Genomic DNA, 19,096 nt, shown 5'->3' with positions numbered 1-19,096 from the left:
GTGGATTCAGTGATGGACAGGGGATCTTGTGTCTGGTCTGTGTTGACTCGTTCTAGCTGGGTTTTGCGGGTGAAAAGGTCAGAGCAAGGTCACACCCAAGGTCACATGCCCCTGGGGAAGTGGTCCTTGAGAATGTACTCAGACTTCAGGGCCAAGGCCTCTCTGCCCCTTTCTGGCTTAGTATAGCCACTGTGGGCCTGTGAGCTGAGCTACTCAGATCTCTGCTACCACTGAAGTGACCTTGGCTGTCCTAGATCACGACTTTTTCCACTCACCCAAACTAAAGGAAGCTGAGGCGGTGGCCCTGGGGCAGTTGGAACTGATAGGGAGGTATGGGGAGGGCAGCTCTGGAAGTGGGGTCCATATTCTTTGTCAGCTTCTTGACCAGCAGGGTCTGGCTGGGCTCTAGGGCTCTGGCAAAGTCAGCCCATTAGAATGTGGCTTGTGTTCCATTGTTGCTGATATAGAACGGTCTCCAGGTCCAGAGAAGGGCTGGGTGAGATCTTCAAGTGCCCAGAAACCACTGTGGCCACCAGAAGCAGGATAACTTGGACCTAGCCTTGATTTCTTTTGGCTGCCATGGACACTGGGATGCATTCGACTACAATGAAAAGAACCGGAAATGTCCTTAGGAATGTTCTAGCAAAAACCAGAACATAGACGTGCCTGGCACAGCTCTGATCAAAAGTCCCTACCACCTGTATTTCTAGCTGCCACTCACTCTTGGTGCCCTGGCCAAGTACCTCCCATTATAACACAGGAAAAAAGCCACCTTTGGTGACTGGCAGGGCAGTGCTGCCAGTGGGTGATTACAAAAATGTGATTTCACCCTCTCTGTCCTGAGACCAAGCAGGGGAGCTAAAGAAAATAACCCCAAGGAGACAGAGTGAGGCTGCTTAAGAGTCATCCATGACGGACAGAGCACCCATGACAGACAGAGCACCAATGACTGACGGACAGAGCACCCATGATGGACAGAGCACCCATGACGGACAGAGCACCGATGACGGACAGAGCACCCATGATGGACAGAGCACCCATGGTGGACAGAGCACCCATGACAGACAGAGCATCCATGATGGACAGAGCACCCATGACGGACAGAGCACCCATGACTGATGGACAGAGCACCCATGACAGACAGAGCACCCATGGTGGACAGAGCACCCATGGTGGACAGAGCACCCATGACAGACAGAGCACCCATGACGGGCAGAGCACCGATGACTGATGGACAGAGCACCCATGACAGACAGAGCACCATGACAGACAGAGCACCCATGATGGACAGAGCACCCATGACAGACAGAGCACCCATGACGGACAGAGCACCCATGGTGGACAGAGCACCCATGACAGACAGAGCACCCATGACGGGCAGAGCACCGATGACTGATGGACAGAGCACCCATGACAGACAGAGCACCATGACAGACAGAGCACCCATGATGGACAGAGCACCCGTGACGGACAGAGCAACAATGACTGATGGACAGAGCACCCATGATGGACAGAGCACCCATGATGGACAGAGCACCCATGACAGACAGAGCACCCAGCTTGCATCCAGGCTGAATCAAAGAGCCCCATGTCTTCCTGCAGCTCTATGGGACCCCTCATTCCTCAGCCTAGCCCCGGGAAATCTATTTCTGCACTCCCTATCCCTAAACCCTGACTACAGGGCTAGGGAGATGGCTCAGTAGTAAAGAGCTTACCATGCAGCCTTAGGGATCTGAGTTCAATCCCCTAGCACCCGTGTTAAGAACTAGGAGTGGTTGTACCAGCTTGCAGTGCTGGGGAAGGGAGTGATGAGCCTTGGTCAGCAGGTATGGTCAAAGAGATGAGCACCAGGTCCCAGGGAGACCTGCCTTGTTTTGTGTGTCAACTTGACACGAGCTACAGTCACCAGAGAGGAAGGAGCCTCAGCTGAAGAAATGCATCCAGCTGTAGGGCATTTCCTTAATTAGTGATCAGTGGGAGAGGAGGCGCCCATGGTGGGTGGTGCCATCTCTGGATTGGTAGTCCTGGGTTCTATAAGACGGCAGATTGCGGAAGCCTGTTAGCAGCACCGTCCTGACTTCCTTCAACAATGACCAGCAATGTGGACATGTGAGCCAAATAAACCCTTTCCTCCCCAGCTTGCTCTTTGGTTGTGGTGTTTTCATGGCAGCATTAGAAACCCTGACATCCTGTCTGAAAAAATAAAGGTGTATGTCTCCTGAGGAATGGCTCCTGAGCTTGACTCTGACCACATGTGCAGACATGTGTACACACACACACACACACACACACACACACACACACACACACAACCTGACTGCTTTCCCATATTTGAAGCAAGAGCTGATTTGTTTCCTACTTCACAATGGAAACATCAAATTGGATGTCTCTAGCCTGTGCTCCTGAATTGATGCCATCAGATTGGATGTCCCCAGCCTGTGCTCCTAACTGATGCCATTAGATTGAATGTCTCGAGCCTGTGCTCCTGTATTGATGCCATCCCTGGTGACACTAGCTGGCTGCATAGTTGTCCTACCATACCTACACTCTATCTCCCTGTCCCTCAATTGGCACCCGCATACCATCCACTAACTCTGGTCTCAGTCTCCTGCTCTGAGGGACAGCAGAGTTCCAGGAAGAGGCTCACTGTGCCTCCCCTAATACCCTAACCTTGAGAAGATCTAGCATCTGGAACAGAGGGACTAGATTTCCAAACAACCCTGCTGGGCCACACCGAGCCACACCAAGCCACACTGAGCCACGCCGAGCCACGCCAAGCCATGCCAAGCCACACTGAGCCATGCCACAGACCCTCACGAAGAAATAAGCATTTGTTGGCCACAGGTTTCATCCACAGGGTTTTTTATTCTGGTCATCTCAGCAAAGGGGCAGATGGAAACAGGGACATGACCTCCCTGTGTCAGAGCTCCTTCTGTGGCCTTCTGATGGCTGTTGGGAACTGTGGTGTCTCCTCTTTCCCACACCCTCATGATGAGCTCTCTTGTCCTGTTAGACATGGAAGCCCACGGGCTCCACTCAGGACGTGGACAACAGGAAAGAGTGGATGCATCCTAAGGACAAGAAGTTACCTCCCCGAATCTGAGCAGAGCTCACAGGGAAGCCAGCCCTTCTCTACTTTACACACACACACACACACACACACACACACACACACACACACACACACCACACATCACACCACACACATATCACACACACATCACACACATATCACACACCACACACACACATTACATACATCACACACATATCACACATACATCACGCACACATACACATACTACACACCACATATACTACATATACACATCACACATACTACACACACTACATATACACACACCACACACACACCACACACACATTACACACATCACACACATATCACACATACATCACACACACATACACATACTACACACCACACATACTACATATGCACATCACACATACTACACATACTACATATACACACACCACACACACACCACACATACACACACACTACATATACACACATCACACACACCACACACATACACACACACTCCAAGATATTAAATTAAATCTCTTAAGAAGAAAAGCATCTAAGATGAATCAACCCTGAGGAGACTAAGCAGTCTGTATTCCACGTACAAAATAGTTAATCTGAAAACAGGAAGTAAAAAGGTAAAATTCTTCAAGGCAGCCAGGTAAGGATTCAGGACCTGAAGGGGCAAAACCAGAAGGGCAGAGGACTTCTCTCTCTCCAGGAAGGACACGAGTCCTGACACACTGCAGTGCGCTTTTCATGGTGTCAACAGAGAGAATAAAATCCTTTCAGCCACAAACTCTATCCCCAGTGAAAAACACCTCTCCAAGAAGAAAGACAAATGTCTTTCTCCAGGCAAGCGGAACCTACGGAATTTGCTGCCAGCAGGGCTTGTGTACTGGACAAATTGAGCTTGTTAAGGAAGAAGTGAATGAGAGGCTCCTGGGCACACGGAACAGAACAGCAAGGAAAGTGCTGAACGTAGAAGAAATGAAGATAAATAGGCTTTGTTTTTTCTTATGTTCAACTTCTCGAAAAATACGTGACAGCCTCGAGCAACGCTGTTTACGATGTGTGGTGTGTTTACACCGAGTGTGAGTAAAATATACAGGACAGAAAGAGCCAGGGTCCCTCCAGGGGTGAGTCGGGAATGACTGTGACATGACTGTCTGCTCTGTAACTCTGTCACGACACTCAGACCCAGACCACGATCAGATCAAGATGTGGACTGCCAACCGCAGGGAACCGCTGGCTTTGTCAAAGACATAAACAGCCATTTCTCCCACATTAAGGGGAACCAAACACATGTCCAGATGCCCAGGCGTCACCTGACAGCGCCTGCTGCCTGTGAGGTGGGATCTCAGAGGCCTCGGCATCCACTTTGCTGTATCCACGCATGCCACCTTTGGTCACCCTCCCCCTGTATGTACTTCTGTCATTCGGTGACATTGTTTGTCACCAGAAACTGGGTATCTATTTGCATCTGGACACATCTTGGCTTCAACCTCAGACTGCCAGGGCCTTTGCTGCTTACTGCCTGTGACTGTCAATCCACATGCTGTGGCTCTCGGTACTGAATCCTCGGCCCTCGTGAGCTCAGCTGTAGTGACTTTAGGCATCCTGTAGAACCTGGGTCTCTTGTGAGGCACCAAGAGACAGCTGGAAGTAGCCATACACCCCAAATCTACCTGGTCACAGGACTTTAAAATTTTTTTTTCTTATTTTTAAAATTATGTGTGTATGTGGGTGAGCGCAGTGTCCGAATAGGCCAGCAGAGGGCACTGGGTCGCCTGGAGGTGGAGTTACATGTGCTTATGGACTGAGGTCCTTGGTGGGAGCCGTGAATATTCTTAATCGCTAAGCCATCTCTCGAGCCCCACAGAAGGTTTTATGTAGGGAAGTGAGGTCCAATGTTTCCTAGATCATTTGTCTCAGGAGAGAAAATCTGGTTTCAGATTATGTGGTTTTTTTCTTCTGCAAATGTATTCTTGGCTTTCATATCTAGTTCTGTGTGCGCGCACATAAGTGTTTGTGTGTGTATGTGAGTATGTGTGCACATGCTAGCACACACGTGTGTGTGTGTGTGTGTGTGTGTGTGTGTGTGTGTGTGTGTACATTCATGCTTCACAGAGCATTCATTCAATAACAGACTTCACATGATGATGGTCTCATTAGGCTAGCACTGGTGACAAACTGCTTCAGTTTGGGGTGACACTGACTTACCCCTCTTCTGTCCTTGTCAGTCACCCAGTCGCCTAATACACATATGAAGTCACGAACAGAACATGGTAGACACTTGGTAACAGCAGCATGTAGCTTGATGCTTGGTGTTAACCACGGGCAGGCAGCCGTTTGTTCGTGCTCCAGCATAGTCTTATCCACGAAATAAAGGCTGTAAACTGGTTGCATCTGGAAGCAGTCTGAACAACAGCAGTGACCCACCCCACGCCACTCACAATCCTACAGAGGCAGATTTCCCAGGATGCACTGCTGTCTGTTTCTGAAACAGTGAGCTGTGTTGCTAAGGCTGGCTTTGAACTTGGTGTGTAGCCTAGGCTAGCCTTGGACTCTCGATCCTCCTATCTCAGCCTCCCAAGTGTGGACTACCCATACCTGATTCCAAGAATACATTGCGTATGACAAACTCTGTCATGAATCAGCATGTAGCATGTGTTCATGTACGCACAGACACAGCAGTAGATTCACACTCATGGGATATATTTGTGTATGTGCATGATTATGTGTCTCCCTCACATTCCTATCTTCTGCCATGCAGATGAACATCACAGAGGTCATGTTTATGTCAATCACAGTCACACTGCAGTGGCCAGGAGGCTACAGTGCCCCTAGGGCCACAGAAGTCAAGGTCTTGAGAGACTGCAGGCTCAGCCATGCTGGGTCATGCCACCTGGGTTTGGGACCTGAGGGATGAACTTGTCAACTTGTCTGCTTGTGGCCCTGGGCCCTCGGTTGACATCTGTGGCTCAGTGGTCTGGTCTGTAAGCTGGGACACTGTTGACAATGCCAGCATCTGTCCACAGTTACAGTGAGGTCTGGGAGAGAGAGATTACACATCAGCAACAGTCAAGCCCCGAGAACATTGATGCTGAAACTCCGTGTGACCCCACTAATAGAGCGTCCATTGTTAGAACTAACACATTGTCCTGACCAACAGGACTCTTTCCTCCTGAGACCTGTGTCCTAAGATCCAACTCGGTTCTTCATTTGTAGGCAGATAAAAGGCTCAGGGAGATCCATGTGTCTGCCTCAGAAACCTGTGAAGTAAGATGAAGGGAACACACACAAATGATCCTTTGCTGGAAGCATTATATGGGAGCCAGGAGCCCAGCTTCAGCCATTGGAATCTTCCATCCAAATCCTCCATGTGCCACTTGGAGGAGACCACTTGGGAATGGGGTCGGATGTTTCCTACTGGTCTACCTGAAACTGGCGGGAAGTTGGGTGACACTGCTGGGTGACACAGAAGGCCCACGCCAGCTGGTATGTGTGGATGTTGCTAGTGATATGTTCATGGTCCCAATTCCTTGTGGCAGGCTCATGGGGGATAGAATCCTCCCCCAACTGTTTTGAAAAAGTGCAAATTTGACTCCAACATTCAACTCAGAGGAAGGTAGTGCATGAATAGCAAGTGCTGGCATAATACTGTCCTAGAAGGTGTCTTAGGGTTTCTATTCCTTCACAAGCCTCATGACCAGGAAGCAAGTTGGGGAGGAAAGGGTTTATTCAGTTTACACTTCCACATTGCTGTTCATCACCAAAGGAAGTCAGGACTGGAACCCAAGCAGGTCAGGAAGCGGGAGCTGATGCAGAGGCCATGGAGGGATTTTGCTTACTGGCTTGCTCAGCCTGCTTTCTTATAGAACCCATGTCTACCAGCCCAGGGATGGCTCCACCCACAATGGGCTAGACCCTCCCCCCTTGATCACTAGTTGAAAAATGCCTTACAGCTGGATATCATGGAGGCATTTTCTCAACGGAGGCTCCTTTTTCTGTGATAACTCCAGCTTGTGTCAGGTTGACACAAAACCAGCCAGTACAGAGGGTGTTTACTAGGTTGCAGTAAACCAGAAGGACTCTGATCCCCATCAGTGAGGGGCCTCAAGCGTGGGTGGTCACTGCTGTCTGCCACATCTTGTGCTGGCATAGCACACACTGGGGCTTTGCTGAAGCCACAAAGAAGCTTGCAGTTAAGTGGCCTTGAAGACAAGTTATTGTCTACAGCTGTGTGGACATGGCCCCTGGAAGGTAGGAGACCTGGAAGCCTGACCAGCAGAGCTCAGCCCAAGGGCAGCAAGCAAAAAGATCGGAGGCAGCAACAAACAAACTGACCAGATCCTAGGGAAGGTAGAAGACACACTCCTATGGAGAGACAGTTCCAGGGCACAGCATAATGGCCAATCACATTAATCTGGATGGCAGTGTTGGGGAGAAAGGGCTTGTCAGGTAAATTCTGCATCTGTGGGCCCTTTGGTCTCCTAACACGAGGTCCTGGCCTTGTGTTACTGGCCACTTATAGCCTCCAGGGGGCATAATGTTTCTCCTGGACCTTCCTTGCACAGTGTCATGAAGGGCTGGCATTTTGGCCTTGTTCATCTCAGAGGCCACCTCCACACCCAGCCAGAGTGAGAAGTCTCTAGTTCACAGCAATTAGGATTGGCACCTACTTTGGTGACAGAGTCTCTTTCTGAGCCAGGACTTCTATTTGTAAATTTTGTGTAGAATATAGCAGCTCACTCCTGTGATCCTAGACAGAGGCAGGCGGATTTCTGAGAGTACCAGGCCACACTTTGTTATATAGAAAGTGAGATCTTGTCCAAAACAAAATCACCTTCCTACTGTCACTGTTTGTTCATTCTGTGTGTAGGGTTGCTTTTCCTTCTTTCTTTGTCATGTTAGCTTTGTGCTGTGTCCCTAACAGGAACCCTGACCCAGGACAGAAAGACTTGACCTGCATGAGCCCCTCCATCTTGGAGCTGGGGGCTGTCTTTTATTACAGTGCAAGCAACTTGACAAGAGCGGTGACAAGAACAGCCCTGTCTTGTCCACCTGGCACCTGCCTGACTTCCCGTCTTCATTGGAACACCACAACATTATTTAGCGTTGGGGATGATAAAGAGGTTCTGATGCATCCACAGTGCAAAGACTCCAGCATCGCCCCTGTCATGAATGACTGGCTGAGGCCAAACCAGTCCTAGGCTTTGGGGCATCTGGTCTCTGGAGCTATGGAGGACAGGAATGTGGGGTCTTCCTGGAGGCTGGCAGCTACGAGTGGGTCCTCATGGTGGGAAATCAACATGCAGAAGCTGAGATGTGAGTTGTCTTCTGGTTTATGTTTGTCTTTCCTAAATTTCCTCTATTGTCAAGTGAAGAGGACTTAAAGGGCCTCAACCAGCCCAGGGCCCTCTTAGGTTCAGGGTGGGCTGGTTGTCTGCCTTCGTCGAAGCTCTGGGTTAGCTCATGGAATTATGCACAGTTCTGTGTGATCAGCACTGTCTTTCCAGCACCTGCACAAGCTGCCTTCATGGGCTCAGGTGATCTGCCCTGCTGAAGACAGTCTGTTCTATACTCAGTCAATCCTCCCCCTCCCTCCCTCCCTCCCTCCCTCCCTCCCTCTCTCTCTCTCTCTCTCTCTCCCTCCCTCCCTCCCTCCCTCCTTCCCCCCCTCTCCCTCCCTCCCTCCCTCACTCCCTCACTCCTTCTCTCTCTCTCTCTCTCTCTCCCTCTCTCTCTCTCTCTCCCTTCCTCTCTCTCTCCCTCCCTGCCTCTCTCCCTCCCTCACTCCCTCACTCCTTCTCTCTCTCTCTCTCTCTCTCTCTCTCTCTCAGGCTGCTCAGGAACTACCCACTTAGATTCTTACTATAAATAAAGAACAGATATTTCTATGTACTTTGCTTTATGTTCCCGTTGAGATTAAGATTCATACACAAAAACATATATAATTGTAATACAATTAATAAGCTAGTTCAATATACTTAAATGAAAATCATCACTTCTAAAAATTAATTTGCAGAAGAACTTCCATTGTGAAATATTTACTAATACAATTGCTGTTAGTATTGATTAATAACAATATTTTCAAATAAACATAGCACCATTAATGTTAAAATTAATGCTAAAAGTTTTATTCGTTGGAATATTTATAAAGACTATGTGCAATGCATTTATCATGTAATTTAAATATATATTATTATATTAATAGTGGGCAAAATATACTTTTTATGTGTTAATTCTCAAAAGAACTGCTGTTGGTGAATGTTTATATGTATAACTTTGGCTAAGAGTGGTTAATATCATCAGTAGATTCCATAAACATTATTTGTAATATATTTCTGATATAATTCAATACATGTTTATTTTCGTCTATCCTAAGAGAATCTCTGGCCCCAGATGTAGACATGTATATCTCAAAGATAAATTTTACGTTATAAATTTAGTGCAGGCAGGCAGTGTGGAAAAATGAGAAACACTTGGGGTACAGCACCAGATTAGAACGGCATGTCCTGACCCAGTTTTGGTCTCGGCATTTCTGGTCCTTGTTTCTGTGCCCTGAGCAGTGTGTCCGGTTGTGGCTTCAGCCTGTGAGCTCTTCTGTATGATCATTTCATCCCACTGGTACAAACACCGCTGCTTCCCCGGCATGTGGAATTATCACGGGGCCATCACTTTCCCTGTGCCCATAAGCTGTTTCTGCTTTTCCATGTCACGAAAACTGGTTTGTTGTTCTTGCCACGGGCAGCTGGGAGAGGGGAGTAGAAGCGGGCAGGCACCTGAGATAGGCACGTCTCGGAGCTGCTGAGCGAGGCGAAGAAGATGTCTTTGCTGCGTGGCACCTGGGTGCCAAGCTGTGTCTGCTCCAGGCTGGAGGCTGAAGCGGCTGTCCCTTGCGATCGCCGGGTTGTGCTTTGAAAGTTATTCAGCTACTCCTGGGGCCGCACATTCTTCTTCAGATCTGAGCACGTTGTTTATGTATTCGGGATGGCTGGGTTGTTTGGTTGGCGAGTGGGCTCTCTTTCTCCGATGGTCTTTTGTATTTGGATTTCGTTTGTCTGCCTGCTTTTCCTGTTGGCTTTTATTTTTGATGTGCCTGAGTGTTACTAGCCATTGTTTAGTTGGTTTATTCCATTTATTTAGCGTGTGTGTGCGTGTGCATCTGTGTGTGTTCATGAGCACCATAGTACACTTATAAAGATCAGGGAGGAACTTACCAGGGTCACTTCTTTCCTTCACCCTGGGAGTGAGTCCCAGGGATTGAACTTATGTCATCAGGCTCAGCAGCAAGGGCCTTTAGGTACTGAGCCATCTTGCTGGCCCCTAGTGGGTTTTTTAAGTTGTGTTTGCGTCTCCCTGGGTGGGATCTGCCTGTCCTGGGTTGCTCATTCCCCCTTGTGCTTTGCAATTGACAAGACCTTTTCTGACAAAAATCCTGCTTTAAAGTGTTCCTTCAGCCTCGGTGTTTTGTGTAAGGAGTTTTGCTGCTGCAGGGACTGGGTGAGGGGTGAGAGGTGAGGGGTGAGGGATGGACAGATGCTGCAGCTCTAGGAAGGGCCCATATTGCCCAGGCACCATTTGCTTCTGCATCAGGACTGCAGATGCGGTTTTCCATCCATGCTGAGTTCTCAGCCACTGCTGGCCCCGGGACCTCTGATCTCTCCATCTCTTGGCCTCTCTTCCTCGGAGCTGCCCTACGTCGGTTTTTATAGCCATGTGTATCTGGCTCAGCTTCTTTGATCAGTGGAGCCCATAGCTTGTTAACAGGTGAAACAGGACAGCTGGCTTGTGCATCTCGAAAAGCTCCAAGAGCGAGAAACTGCTCAGCAGAAGCCAAGAGGCTGCTTCCCTGGGCCGTCAGCGAGCCTGACCTTCCCAGCTGCAGGCTTCTTGTTTCTGTTCTTCTGTTCCCACCAGCCCCTTCCCCTCCTTCACTCAGAGGTCATGGGTGTACTCTCCTTGTGGAGAGATGAGTTTGGTCTTGATGACATGGGTCTTCTTGATACCCCCCCCACCTCGATATTCATAAGGATAAGGAACTTGCCTTTGCCCTGTGGTGGGTGTTTCAAAGCAGCTAGGTAGGTTCATGTGTGGCTGAAGATTCTCTCTGGAACTTTCCTCTCCTTCTTCCTACCTCCTTCCCTTGTAGAGATCATCTGTGGTGGGCAGGCAGGACTGAATTTCCCGGACCGTATGACAGGGGAACGCCCAGCAGACTGCACTCAGTGGCATTGCTCTGCTCAGCATCATCCAAGGCTTAACTCATTACCACAGGAGGACCCCACGAGTGAGCTTTTAACACCCTCATTTTGCCGTCTCAGAAAGCCAAGTCTCCCTGACTCAAGAGATTCACCCAAAACAAGGGGGCAGGGCTGAGACTGGATGCTAGTGTGCCTGGCCTCAAAGTTCAGAGCCCTGTGTTACCACGTCTTGTCATGGGAAGCTTCCAGTTTTCCCACAGAGGCGTCCAGACTGAGCATCTGCAACTGGAGCAGCAGGGGGCCCTCAGAGCTTGGAAGCCCGGTTCTCCTTGGAAATCTTCTTTGATCCCGGTGCCCCTCCCTCCCCCAGGGCTCCTTAACCTTCCCGTTGCTTCTTGCTTCAGCTGGGAGGAGCCGCCAGTTTTCCTCATTCACTTACTGAGAGGTGGGCCCTCATGTGTTCCTGGTGTACACCCTAACAGGTATAGTGCAGGAGAATGGCTCTGGGTGCAATCTCAGTTCAGACACCGGTGGCTGACCGCTCTCCTGAGGTGGGGGGGTCTATGAGAGAACACCAGACCATGGCAGCATAGGTTTGTGGGGGTGTTTCAGAGGTTGAGGTCCTCCTGGGCGGGGGACTGCTAGCTGTCATATCTGTTGCTGTTGTTGTGTGAGCAAGCTGGGGTTAATCCAGCTGTACGTTCAGGTCACTGTGCTGACAAATACAGGCAGGATCAGGTCTTCCCCTATGAGGTCTAGGCTCTTTGCCCACAATGCTGTGGAGACATGGCCTTTATTCAGAAAGTAGCTGTGAGGAAAGATTGTCACAGGAAGGTCGCCTGTGGCTGGACCTCCCTAGTAGCTCTCTCATCTCCTTCGGGCTCCTTCTAAACCTCTATGATCTTGGCCTTAGTGACTATTAGCAATGTTCATTTGTTTTAGGACTAAGTTGTCTAGTTCTGTGCTGGACAACCTACCTCCTCAAGTCCTCACAACCCCATGCAAACCCATCCGGCTTTAACTCCAGGACCGAGCCAGGTTGGAGCCGCAGAGAGGGGCTGAAGTTCATGCTCAGAGTGGAGGACGGGCTTCTGTGTTCATTGCGTATGGTTGGGGGCCTCCAAAAGCGAGGTCAAGGTTGCTTATGTCTGTCTGCTTTTGTGCTGGCCATCGTTATAAGGGAGTGGCAAGGAAGACATTTCTGTATGGTAGCCACGCCTCCTGCTGCCATTGGCCCGGTCCCAGGAGTCCTGCACACAGATCCCACTGTACCTGGTCTGTCTGGAGTGGGGCTGGAGTGACCAAGGAAGTTGTCTGTGCATTCCTTGGTAGGTACCGTATCTGAAATCACACTCAAAACTCTAATAGACACCCCCTTGTAGGATCAGAATGTGGGTTCTTGGACATCCTGCTGACATTTGATGGAGTTCTCTTTGCTGCAAAGTAGAAACAGCCCTGGCCCTGGCCCAGGGTGGGGCTAGGACACAATCATATGACCCGATATTCGTTTAATGTCCTGGTAAAGTAAAGTGTCTGCAGGTGCTAACTGGCTGGGAAGACACTGGGATGGAAGGTAGTTTTGGTACTGGTGCCCCACCCGGTCCCCTGAATCTGTCCCCTCATCTTTTTATTTTTCTATTTCTGTCTCTGCCTTTCCTTCTAATCTGGCATAGGCTCCATCTTCTGGTAAAATCCACTTGGGAAGGCCCTGAGGGACGAGGGTCCCCAAGTGAGTCACCATCACCTAAGGTGATATCCAGGAGTCCTAACCCTGCCTGAGGATATTGTTAGCCTTAAAACTTGGCAGTCAGACAGACAGACGGACAGACAGACAGACACACATAGCCCACCGTCCGTCTCATGTTTCCTTGTCATGAACTGCCCCTATGACGGAGTTGTGACATGTGGTCAGCCATTTAATTATTCTTAACGCAAGGTCCCACTTTAAAAGACATCTTTAAAATTTTTATGACATGCGTGTGGGTTCACGGGTACTCCAGTACTCATGCGCAGGTCAGGGGACAAATGGCAGACAGCTTGCCTGCAGGTCCCAGGTTGTCAGGGTTGTAGTGACTTCCTACACTCAGCCCTCTTGGCTGGCTTGCTTGCTTTATTTGTTTGCTTGTTTAGAGGCAGAGTTTGATGTGTGGCTCAGACTGGCCCGGAATACACACACACACACACACACACACACACACACACACACACACACACACAGACCCTTCTGTCTCTGCCTCAGTGCAGGGCTCCATGCACGAGTTTGTCCTTTGCAGACAAGCAGCCCTTGGACCTATGTGCAGCTTCTGTCCTTGCAAGCCCACTGTCTGCTGAATCTGAGGCCTAGGGTCCTGTGTGACAGCAGCCTGGTGGTGCCGACCGGCTTGGGGTGTGCTTGCTCTGTAAAGCCCCTTGCCTTGCTTCCAGGAGACGCATGTGTGGCATTTTCTGTCATGGAAGGGACAGACTTGCTCTCCAGGGCTCCCTAGTGCTGTGCACATATATCTTCGCTCATCTCGCCTTCCCGGCTTTGGTACCGAGCAGAATGGAATGAACTATCATTGTGCGCGACTTCCCAGCGGGCTGGGCTCGGATACCGGAACGCACACAGGGTGTTTCTTTAAGCATCTCCTGCCCTGCATTCTCTTTCTATCCTCAGAGGCAGCTGTTTCTCTTCACTCCTCGGGATTTACTCTTCCAGCTGAAATGCTCCCGACCGTCCTCCCCTCCATTTTATTAGGCTAATAAAACTTGGTTTTCTAGCACTCGGTGCCCCAGGAGGGTAATCCACCCCTCATCTAATTCATCACGAGCCCAGTGAGAAGCTCCGAGGTCCCAGCCTCGGTCTCCGGCTCACTGGGCCTCATAAAGGTGAGGCCTCTGGGTTGCACCTCAGGTTTTTGCCTGCTGTGCAGCTGGGTCCCCCTCCTGGCTCACGGTCACTCAGAATTTATACGAGGCTCCTTTGCTCACTTGTCCCGTACTCACACCCGGTACCACGAAGCTGTGTCTGCCGTAAAATGAAAGTGTCGCTGCTGGTGTTTCAGAACATTCCAACAAGAGGTTGGTGGGAAACTCTTGTGTTTACATTCATGAGGGCAGCTCTGTGGGAGTCGGGGTGATAGTTTGAAGGGGGGGGGGTTAGCCAGAAGAACCAAGCTGCTGTTTAAAATAAATAGATTTTAAATAAAACGTGTTTGTGTGCACACACCCATGAACATTAGATCTCCGAATTCTTTTGCCCATACTTTGTGACAACTAAGGGTTGTTCAAAAAAAAAAAAAAAAAAAAAAAAAAAAAAAAAAAAGACCTCCGAAAGGAGAAGCAGTGTGTGTCTGGTTGTTCCAGGCATACGGACCAGGCTTCACACACTTCCTTGCTCACCTTAATGGACGCATCGTTTCCCAAGGCTTGAGCTATGCCGGCTCCTTCATGGTTGAAAGCCGGACTGTACCAAGGGGCTAGAGGGACATTTACCAGCTGGATAGTTATGGGAGCCTCCTCCACACAGCAATTCAATCTTGTCAGCTTGTAATTACTGCCCTGGCTCATCTCCTCCGGCTCAGATCTCCACAAAATGCCTCTCCATTATTAACTGCCCTCCCTGTGGCCATGCCCGGTTGCTAATAACTTACTCCAGCCCTAGCCACTCCAGGCAACTTTTCTTCCCTCCTCCCGGAGCTCTGAGGGTTGCACCCAGTCAGGAGAAAGATAAGGAGGTGACTCCCACTCTTTGCCGTTTACCTACCTGGCCATTCGATTCCTGTCTTGGCTGGGCTGACTTTTGGGAGAGTTCTTTTGATGGCATCTGACAGGACAGCTGTCTTCTGCAGGATGTGGCCGGTTGAGGAAGGTTCTAGACCTCAGCAGTCAAGGAAGACTGCCACTGTCTGGGCTGACAACAGCCTTCTTCAAACGAAAAGGCCAGCGTGAACGGCAGCCAGCAGCAGACTATGACATAGAAAGGCACAGTGGGGTAGCCAACTCCTTACTGGGGTAAATGGACTCAAAAACACCCCAGATCCCACCCTTATCACCCACAATGCCCTCCAAGTGTCCTTGTGTGTAGGTCAGCCGAGACGCCTTAGAATGTCTCACTGGGCAGAGAGCTCTGTGGCGTGTTTGCGCTGTTTGGAATCTGGACCCGAGAAGCTGACAGAGGTGCCTTGCTAGCAGGAGCAGCCAGCCTCAGACAGAACCTCAAAGGTACCAGAGCCTGGCCTTTCTAGGATCCCTGCAACCCACCCTTGGGTGTTGGGCTTTCAGGAGCCCCTCTGGTTCCCCTTCTTCCCAAGCACCCTCTCGCTGTGCCTGAGCACATGGCGGATTATCCTTTGAAAATCCACTTGGAAAAGATTTTCGTTTTGTTTTGTTTTCTCTACTTGACACTTGAGAGTAAAGTAGAGCATTTATCTTCCAGGCAGAAGAATTTCAACAGTGCAGCCTCTTGGTGCGGGCTTGGAGTGTGAAGGCAGCATTACATCTCTTGCAGGGGCTTAGGACAGTCTTAGCTGCTGCCTCCCAAACTCTTGAGTTTTTCTCCCCTCCAGCTAATCCCCTGCCTGCCACCCCTCCCGTGGATCCAGCCCACCTCGAGCTACCCAGACTAAAAGGCGTATTCATGCTCCAGCCAGCTGTTTGTTTAAACTCACCCCGTGTTAGTCCATGTTAAATGCAACAGAACGAGAAGAAATGGAATTTTCTGCCGGCTTTTGATCAAAGAGAGGACTTGAAAAAATTCAAGACGGGTTCCTGCGGGACACTGTTAAATACAGGCTGTGTGTTTCTGCACGCCAGTGTTTAGTTGGCCGTAGGAACATGTTCTTTATCCTTTTGATCTCGGGAAGAAAACACACACTCTCGAATACACACACATATCACACACACATATACATATGACATATGCACAAACACACGGACATATATACACATATACATACATACATAAACGCAAACATACACGCAGCCCCTTAATATACACACACAGAGGTATGCCATACGTGCATATGCACATCCCAGTCACATACGTGCCCATGTCCACACCACAAACACAAAACAATGGTCATCCTTTCCCAAGACACCCCAGCTTAGGAGGAGTGTCCTCTAATGAATCTGAAACATGGCCCCACTGCAGAATCCGAACTCTTTGTTTTTAAACCTTTCATGGGAATTCAGGGTGAAGCCTCTCTGGCCGCCAGGCCACAGGATGCAGACCACATGCTTGGAGCACCCTGTCTTCCTCAGTCCATCTATCTTCATGGTGGGACCAGTCATTAGATGTCCACCCGGGCTCCCCAGCTTTGGGGCAAATGCTGATGAAATGCCTTTAACATGTCCCCATTTCCTGTCATCCAGGGAGTTCCCCAGGGGCTCAGGCCGCTGAGTTTAAGGCATGGACCAAGGATCTACAGTGGAATCCATGGCTGTCTCGTGCGGGGAATTTGGGGATTTCGGTCAGCCTGAATCCACAGCAGCTGGTCAAAGCAGCTTTCGCATCACACGGACGCGCAGGCTAATTCCCCAACTTAGGTTGACCCCTGAAAAAAGTTAAAACATGCCCTGCCCACTCTCCCCTCCTCACTCACTTTTCCATTATGAAAAAATAAAAGCCTGATTTGGGTTCTTAAAACTTTTTTGTGTGTGTGTGTGTGTGTGTGTTTCCACAATCGATTGTTTGGTTAGTGACGTGGCCAGCTTCCTGATCCTCATCTTCAGCACAAATCAGTCTCGTTTCCTTTTGGAATTGGGATCAGGCTGGGAAGTGGACCCAGAACCGTGAGTTTTCCCTCCAGCCCCCCATCCCCGAGCTCCTGAATCCTGCTTCAGCTCTGGGGTGACTCTCCCAAGCCTCCTGGCTCTCCTGGGCCAGCACAGGCAGCCTAGGCTCTGCTCTCCGCATTTAGGAAGGAGATTCTAGAATTTCTACACAAACATCACATAGGAAGGGGAGGGAGGAGCTTCTATTTTTCATTGTAAGGCTCTAAAGGAAGGAGACAGTAAACAGGGTGGGCTGTTTTATCTCAGGGGTTCATGGGGGAGTCCCTACTGAATTTACCAAATAAAAATGAATCTCAAAATTTTCATTTTCTCATTTTATCCCGGCAGAAAATGAGTTTGCCTTTATAATATCCAGAGCTTTCAAACTCTATTGAGTGAGAAATTAAGTTACAGAAAGTAAATACTCTGGTCTCTCCACACGCCTGGAACGAGGCAGCCGGTGACTGTAATATAATACAGCAAAGCCCGGCTTTGGGGTCCGAGATCACTTATTATTTTTTTTATGATGTATAATAATGAGAAACAAGACCCAGTAAAAATGTTCCTCTTTTAGAATGAGCGAACTGTGATACAAAATAAATTTGATTGTAATTTTAATTTGTAAGCCTAAGTTGCCACTTTTAAAAAAAAATCTTCCCAATGTCTTAAAACACTGAAAGAAATGTAAAGAAAACAAAAAAAAAAAAAAAAAATGAATGTTGTAGGCCACGGGAAATTCTATCTTTATATATAGAAAAACACACGTAAGTCAGGCTCTCTGGCAACGAAAACGCTTTGCCTTTCGTTACAAAGAGAAAGCAATATTTGACGAGCAGACGCAAGGAAGGTGGGTGGCGATTTGCATAGGAAAATCCAGAGACCGACACTAGGCAGATGTAGGCTTGGACTGTGATTATATTTATAACAAAAGTTACGTAAATGTAAAAAAGAAAGTTATTTTGCTTAAGTGCCTAGAAAAAATTGGAATAATATTTGGATTACTCCTGTCTTGTGCTTTGTGTTCTGGGAACCCGTGGGGTCCGGGAAGGATTAAAGAACTCCACTAGGAGCTGGGGAGATGGCTGGGCCTTTAAGAGAGCTTGCTGCTCTCCCAGGGGACCCATGTTGGTTCCCGGCATCCACATCAGGTGGCTCTCAACACTCTGTAACTCCAGGTCCAGGTGATCCAGTGCCTCTACCTCCATGGGCACATACATATCACATACATGAACAGGCACACACATAGGTGCACACGCACACAACACACGTGCAGCACAGACATTAAAAACAATAAGTATTTGTTTTAAAGTACTTCACCTAAATCAGTAGTGTATTTTTGTGCATGCGCATACCTATGTGTGCATTTGTGTGTGTGCACATGTGTGTAGGGGTGAGTGCATGTGTGCATTGAGTATGTGTGTGTGTTTGGTGTGCTTGTGTAGCAAGCACCTCTAACCTCGGGAGGTATACAGACGGGAAAATGAAAGGGAAGATATCTTTTACCTCAGAAGTTCTCTGTTAACACAAAACTCTTGAATGGTTAGAAACAGCAATATTTTTTGATTTTTTTTAAAGGTAGGGCGACAGATAGACCATAGTGCCAATAGAGAGGCAGGCGACCATTTCCTCCAGCTTCCCATCAATCCACATTCCTTTCTTCACTCTGGACCCCTGAACAGAAAGCAACCTTCTCAGGGATGTCTGGCTGCTGCCCAGTAGATGGTGCTGTGACTTCTGGAGACAGGAGGGTGGAGTGGGGGTGGGGAGGGCAGGACAGTGAGGTCTGCTGAGAGCCCATCTCTGCCAAACTTCTACAGAAAGAGGAGACACTTCTACGAGGCCTCTGCAAGGTGCCACCTCTCAAAGAGTATTTAAAGTAGTTAAGCCAAATGTCTGTCACCAAATGTCCGGTCCCTAGGAAAAGACCCGGGGGAGATGCTTCCAGCAACGGGTGGGGATAGAGGTGTGGGATGCTTAAGAGACACTTAATATCTCAGAAGGTCCCTGACCACACATTCTCTGCTCTCATGGTCACCACAAAGACCGAATTCCCATGAAGCTGAATTGACAGGTGTCAATC

The sequence above is a fragment of the Micromys minutus genome (assembly GCF_963924665.1).
Source record: "Micromys minutus genome assembly, chromosome: 24".
NCBI classification, from domain to species: Eukaryota; Metazoa; Chordata; class Mammalia; order Rodentia; family Muridae; genus Micromys; species Micromys minutus.
This window is presented reverse-complemented; position numbering follows the sequence as displayed.